Here is an 8,050-nt window from a genome sequence, read left to right as displayed (position 1 = left end):
CTAGGAACTGGAGATCAAAAGATGAAACCCGTGTTATGAAACTTTAACATCATCTCTGGTGTGAAGGTGTGTTAGAATACCCCCACAGTTACAGTACAACTTTACACACACACACACACACCCTAGCAGCAGCAAGGGGCTGACGAGGACACTTGCTGTGTGTGTAAACACAATCAAGGGTGCCACTGGCCGCTCTTATGTAACAACCCTGCTAAATCATCGCCATAGCAACAGAATTATCTGCCGCACAGCTTTCCTCCCCACCGTGTGTCCGTCTCGCTATCCACTTCATTATTCTCTGTCCTCACCTTTGTTCGTCTCTCCATCCTCGCTCGCTCTAAGTTTTTAATTCAATCTAAATGGGCTTCACTGAAATGAAAAATGCAAGTACGCTCTCTCCCTCCTCTCTTCCCCTTCAGTCTACTTTCCAACTGCCTTCCCTCTTCCTCCTCACCCCTCCTCCCCCACGTCTTATTCCCTCCAGACTATTTCATCACAGCTCTCGCTCTCTCTCTCTCTCTCTCTCACATCTACGCACCAGGTCTCTCCACCACTCACATTCCCCGTCCTCTCTCACTGTCTGCTCCTGTCTCTCGTTTATCCCTCGTATGTCTCGTCTTTGTCAATCTATCCCTCTTTGAGCAGCTTAATGAACAGATTTATTATTTCTAACAGTTTCTTTGTCTTCTGCTCTCTGTCTTCCCACCCTGCCCCGTCAGTCTCTCTTTCTGTCTCCCTGACTGACAATGTGATAAATGAAATTAATGAGATAAAATGTCAGATATTTTGTCTCTCTATCTTCATTAATGTCACATTTTCCTCTCCCTCTGTCTCACACTTCCACCCACCATCCTCTCTCATTTTTTGTCTCACTCTTGGTGTTTCAGCAGCTCTAATCTCTCTGAATACAATTTCTGAATCTTTCTTTCCCACAACTGATAGATCAGTCATGAACAGATTAATATGTAAGAAATCATTTTCTTCATTTTTGTCTTTTTTATTCTCTCTGTCCATCACCCTCAGACCTATTAATGTCATGTATCACCAACTGCATCTGCACATGGATGTCTGTCAGACAGAGAGAGTGTGAGAGAGCAGTATCCACTACGTGTGTGTACACTAGGAGGAAAAACTATGTGAGAAGAACCAACTGATTTTTTTTTTCTGCTTCTCTTCATCACTTTGCTCACACTGCTTGTCTTTGAGCACCAAATCTCCTCAGTGTTCTTTTTCCATTTTGCTCTATTCAGTCCTGGAATTTGTTCTGCTCGCCTCTGCTCTTTCCTTTTTACAGTCCCCAGAAGACAGGCAGCAGAAACAACCAAAGGCAAGAGCAAACTGTGTATTACAGTATAGTGAGAGATCGAGAGTTTATATTGTTAGTGGTGCCACATTTTACTGAAATTTGTTTCTAATACTGCCCCTGCCACTTTGTAAACAGGTTGGGCAAAACATTAATATCACAAAAGAGAAGTATGTGGTAACCTACTGTACATAAACTTTGCAACAACACAACAGTAATGTCCAATTCTCTCAGTGAGCTGCCTAATTAGAGATCACTAGACATAGAAAGAGACTGCATCACCATCTCCAAGTACTGATACCAATATCCTTTCTTTCCTGCAGTTTGAAATAAGACTCAAAATGACATGTTTCAAAGCTGCAATGTCTTCACTAGCCTCAGTCACATCCTAATGTAGAAGCAACTCATAGCTCCTTACACTTTGAGTTGTATCACCAAGATAAAACATGGAGACAACAAGAACTGTGGCTGGTCAGTGAACAGTAGGCAGGATTGCTGCTAGTACAACATGGAGCAGGAGAAGTGGATGATATGGACACTGCAAAATCCTCTATCACATCATAGTGCAATACATTTTCTGGAGAATCAACTGAGGACCCTTTCTTGGATAATATAACAGAGGTCTGTTTTTGGCTAAACCAAAAAAATGAAAAACCCCAAAAATCAAGGTACCTGATTAAACTGATGCAACAACCTGCAATCCTGCTTACTGATTTGTACCTTTGTCCACGATGATACAACCCAACATTATGGCAAATTATTGCATATTTTGACACAGTAAGTCAACCCTAACCCTATTATTGTGTAATAGGATATTTTTACATTGTTATTACTTTATGATGTTTTGTTGAGCATGTGTACACCAGGAAGACTAGAAGACACTGTATTGGAAGCCAGTGGGGAAGAAATAGAAATAAAGAAATAAACCTTAAGCCCCTGACAGCAGCTATAGTGTAGGTGTATGTTTTTTTTTATTTTTTTTCATTTATAGAATCACTAATTTAGTGAATGCACACTCCAGCAGACTGGTGTGATTGAAGGTAAATGTCACGCCTCTCGCATAATGCCGGGGGCACCACATTTCATTAACAAAGCTCCAGTAACTATGGCGATGAGCATCACTGGCAAACCCCCCCAAGCAACTTATGCTGAAAAGGCAAAGAGGTTGCTATGATGACAGGAAGAAAAACAAGAGGGAGGGGGGGGGAAGTTGGGAGTTGTTTTCTTGAAGACTAGGAATAATATATGAGTACTTTATTTTGCTGTGAAACAACCTGATCCATCCTGTTAAAGATTTCATTTACTGGAAATCTCTCTTCATTTCTGTGTCATCTCTATATCACACTATGTTCACCCCATGTTCATCTTTACGGTGGATGTTTTCTGTTTTCTACGCCCGACTTGACCTGGGTTTTCTGTAAAGGCTGTGCTTAGTCGGTCTGTTTTTGTAAGGATGTATCATAGACCATCTGACAGCCTCCTGCCAACTGTGTGTGATAATTAGAAGATAGTAGCAGTAGTGACAGGAGTGTCTCCCTTCATCTTTTAATAATGGCCTACGATGGAGCAAGGTATTAAATGATAGAAACAGACAAATCATTGACTACAGCACCTGTGCAATGAAACTAAAAACTTTCTGCATGGGTGGCTACTTTAGCTGCTCTAGTATGAATTTAAATACACATGATGCATTCAGACATCAACAGGGTAAAATCATTAAAATGTGCTATAGAGAAGGATGTAAAGCAGGCACAGGCCAAAACCCATGAGAGGCTCCTCTCATGAAGACAGATGGTCTTAAGCTAAGAGATGTCAGTTAATTAACTTAGGGAAAATGATGGTTGGATATAAATGAATTCATTCAGTTAATTCATTTATAAATAAAAACAACAGATACCAGGATAAAAGCAGTGTGTTATCACTGCAGCTCTCCTGTGTTTATCTACTAGATAGATACATGAACGTAACCATTCTGTAGTTGAAGAAGAAATATACTGACAGATACAATAGATGATGAATGAGTGAAATAAGCCTGCAACTATACAATGATTGGTTTCATTTCTGATTAATCATTTTTTTTCTCAAAAGAGTGAAAAGTGCCCAATATTATTTCCCAAAACCCAGTTTCCCAGTTTGTCGATCCAACAATCCAAGACTCAAAGATATTTCATCCACAACAACATAAATCGGGTAAAAAAAACAGCAAATCCTCATATTTGAATGGAAACAAGCAAATGTTTCTATTGAAAATGATTGAAAAGGTTCAATTACATTTCTGTTGACAGACTAATCCTTAAATCAACTAATTGTTTCAGCTCAATAGTTGATTGGATAGGCCAACGGATGGAAAGGTAGCCAGACAAACATCAGCGCTTCTGTCACATTCAGACACAAATTGTTCTGCTATTGTCTTATATTAAAGCAATTATTCAAAAGAGCAATGCAAAATGACACTGTTGATCGAAACAACAGCCAGAGGCAAGACAACCAGTACTCAAGGTGCTAAACATGGAATATATTTACACTTTAAAGCTGAAATCTACAATTCCCTGCAGCTCATCGTCAACCTCTGCGAGTAAATAGTAATTATGGGTGGCTAGAGTTTGCAAAAGGAACAGAAAACACTTCTAAACAATTAGTGGGAAAAATACATACACGTCCATCTTGTCACCTCCCAAAGAAATTGCAGCACAGTTATCTGCTTCCTTTTAAATTTCCTTTTCAAAACATTAGGGCCAGTAGAAGGCTTTGAGCTACATTTGGCTCATCATCAGGTACAGAAATCAAAGTGGAAATTTCTCTGTGACTGAAAGTAAATGAGTTTGGGTGAGAAACATTGTACTTACCTAATATAATAAAGAAGAAGCTCTGAAGACAGCGTTGCAGTGTACAAATCCTGTAGGAGTCAGAAATGTAACATATGTAATGTTTCTCACATGATTAAACTGCATTCTAGACACATAATAAACAGCTGCTGATTCTAAATTAGAATCAGAATCAGCTTTATTGATCAAGTATGTTGAACGCACAAGGAATTTGACTCCGGTACAGTGGCACATGAGGGGGAAACACAGAGAGATGAGTTTGCTTCATCTCACAGTACATATTAATGAAACACAGTATCCATTCCCACAGTAGTGATTACACACACATCCAACCATCCCCCACCATACACATGCACAGACACTCGTCAAAGTGGATGCTGCCTCACATAAACAGCACAGACAGAAAGAGGAAGCAGAATTTCTGATACAGGCAACAAAAATACAGGTGACTGGGAAAAAAAACTTGGAGACTTGAAACTAATAACGACCTTTGTCCCATCGTGACAATCAGTACCCCCGAACCCTTTGCCTTTCATGATGCCACACTTCCTGTCTGATTCTCCTGATTCATTCTGCTCTGCAAAACGTTATCAGTAATTAATTCACACAAGCCTGATACTGTTTATCACTTATGTATGTTTGTATGAGTGTTTTGCCAGCAACAGTGTGCATGAGAAAAGCAGAGAGAAACAAACTGACTGACTAGCTTGTTATCTTTGACCACAAAGCTGAACCCTAAAACTTTTATGTTTGTTTTTTTCTTTTGTTATTTGTCCCACACAGGAGGAATCTTGCAAAAAGGCCCAAAAATCTTCTAAGGTATCTGGGGAGCAGTCTAATCTGATCCGGAGTCACTTATGGCTCTGCAGAGGAGATTTTTCAGATTTCCAACTTGTGCTTCACTTCCTGTCTCCACAAGAACCATGTAAATATTTCATCAGTCATGTCTAATAAATAACGGACCACTATCACAGCTTGTCTCTTTATGTGTTTCCTATTCTGTTTCTCAGTTTTACTGCCTCAGTCTGTTGATTTATATTGTATAAATATGCAAATTTGGTAAAATAAATTAATCTGATCAAAATTATGCATATAGACTGCAGAAAACGCTTGGAACAAAGACATCCCTGTCATTCTCTAACAAGTTTGCAGAAACCAAAATAACATCTACCCACTGATCATTAAAAAAGCAGACGCACGCACTGATCCTATGCTGAACGTAAAGCAGAATTCTCCAGAAAAACAACATTCAACCACATAAACACAAAGAAAGACTGAAACACACACACACACACACACACACACTTCTCCTCCAAAAATAAAACCATTAACTCTGGATCAATCACAGTAACAACAAAGCTAATCAATTCTATTGAAACTGTTGAGAGCGTCACTCAGTTAGCCAGCACCTCTCACTGGGCTGAACTAAATTATGCCTTTTTAAAAACTGTATCACCTAGAGCCTTCCCTCCCATGAGAAACAAGGACTAGTGTGTTTACGTAAACGTATCTCTGCCTCACAGGAATACTGATGCCGAAATCCTGTAACGAACTACACGGAGGACAGAAGCACCGCCTGCTTTGCTACGTATCAACAAAGCTGTGTTGGCTGCTAAAATAAAACAACAGTTTCATGATGTTCCCAAAAGCAAAAATCACCAGCTTTTGGTTTAATGGCAGCTTGTTAAGATGTCTTCAAATAAAACTACATGCGTTAACACCTGGTTTGACCAGTTGCTTTTGTGTGAGCATCGGAGGCCACAACAGGCACTAACAAAAAAGCTTACTGTCCACTACATGCTCAGTGGTAGACAGACAAAGCTAGTGTCTAACTAGTGAACATGGTGGAGCATTTAACAAAACAAGACATTTGAAAACACCTTTGATTCTATAATGTCAAAATGAGGATTTTCTCAGTTTTTGACATTCTGTGAATTAAACGATAATCAAATAAACAAGAAAACAATCAGCAGATTAATCAGGGCTACCAGGGCTAACTTAATCAATTCTGCCACCAATCAAAAAGGGGTGTCAGTGTCTGGTGGCGACGGCAGAGAGAGACAAAGGACATACAGAGAGAAAGAGAAAATACACAGAAGAAAACCAGGAGGTAGATAAGATAAACCATAAACATATTGGCAATCGCAGAGGAGCCAGCTGAAAGAAATGTGCTTCATGACGCAATAAGCAAACAGGTCTAAGGTTCAACAATCAAAACAACCGGAGGTCCCAGTATGTGCACACACACATAGGACAGTTGTTCCTCATGTTCATGATTTGAGGACACTGAAACCTGGAGTAACCCCCTAAACACTATATCTGTATATATATACACACACACATACAAGCAAACAAACACACACACAGGCCAGGCCACTACAGCTAATCTTCTTAGTAATCACAAGGTTTGACTGTTGGATGAGAACAAAGTTCACAACGGAGGCTGTATTTCCACCAAGAAGAGACAGAGGGGAAAGAAAGAGAAGCCCAAAGAGACAGATCACACCTGGACTCAGCTGACCACCTTTTCTCTCTGAGGAATTATTGTCTGGATTATTTCACTACCCTTTGCCAGGACATACTGACTGAAAAGTCTTTAAATATATGCGGCTCCCATTGCCAAAGTGTCACCTTTGACCTCCACTAAAATTCAAGCCCCCAGAGACTATTTAACACTTAGTCGAAACAGCTATGTATTAGCTCACTCATAACATTTGGCAGCCATCAGTCACTTCCACTGGTGTTCATTCGAATCTTCATTTTGGGAAACCTGAAAACTGTAAGTAGATATTTTGGAATGTCTACAATACGCCGCTGTGTTTCTGAACAATTAGGACAGCATTTCGTGTTTTGTGTACAGGACTTTGCATTTGCTTTTAAGATGTCTGAACCTGTAGCACTGTGGTAGCTGTTGAATGTTTTTGTGTTAGTGAGCGTATCCTAGAATTATACCTGGGTTATATGGCTGAAATGAAGATACTTTTCATGACCTTTAGTCAGAAGTACAGACAGTATGTTTCTTGTAGGTAAAACTTTAAGTACAGAACACACTGATTGTGTTGCAGTTATGTATCATCCAACATGCATCATTTGACACCAGCTCACACTAAATCCATCAGACAGAGGATGAAGTAGAGGCTGCAGTTTTCAAGATGTCCTAATTTGGGAAGCAAACATCATAAAATTAGTGAAGCAGGTTTAACAGGTTTATAAATAAAATATGCAAATCCTTACCTGTTCAAATCACAGATTTATGAATCACAGTATCACATCATACCGTCACTAGTAAAATGTGAGCTACGTCTAGGTTTGCTCAGTCTCACCTTAAATGAACACAGGGAATCTTAATCATTTGGAAAGGAATAATGGCCGCTCCTTTCCCTTTTAAGCAGTAGCTGTTAAAGGTTAAAATGATGTTCAGGGGTCTGCTTTTAACTATCTCATGCTACTGTGTGTTCTTACAAACTCTTGCTGTATCTCAACCTGGTTCACACTGAAATATAGTCTAGTGGTCGACCAATATGGGTTTTTCACTGGCTGATACTGATATTTAGAGAGGTAGAGGCCGATGGCAATACAGTACATAATGCAGATATAATGTTTTGTTTTATCTTTCTGCATCGAATAAACTACAGCAATTTAATAACAAATGAGAAACACATTTGCTGAGCTTAAACAATTATTTCACTATGAACTATATTATATTAACTATACCTATTTAGTTGTGAAAATATTTGAATTAATTCAAGTATTTGAAAAAAAAAAAACTAAACTAAAAAAAAATAACACCACCACCAACAAGGCTCCTTGCAGATGTGTCTGCAGACATTTTTTGGTAATCAGCCGTATGAGCACAGATATCGATTATCACATTACTGCAGTCCTTAGATCTTTACACTGGCTTCCAGTCAAATACAGAGTT

This window comes from Monopterus albus, unplaced genomic scaffold (assembly GCF_001952655.1).
Source record: "Monopterus albus unplaced genomic scaffold, M_albus_1.0 scaffold62.1, whole genome shotgun sequence".
NCBI lineage: Eukaryota > Metazoa > Chordata > Actinopteri > Synbranchiformes > Synbranchidae > Monopterus > Monopterus albus.
The sequence above is the reverse complement of the archived record's forward strand: the minus strand, read 5'-3'. Positions refer to the sequence as shown.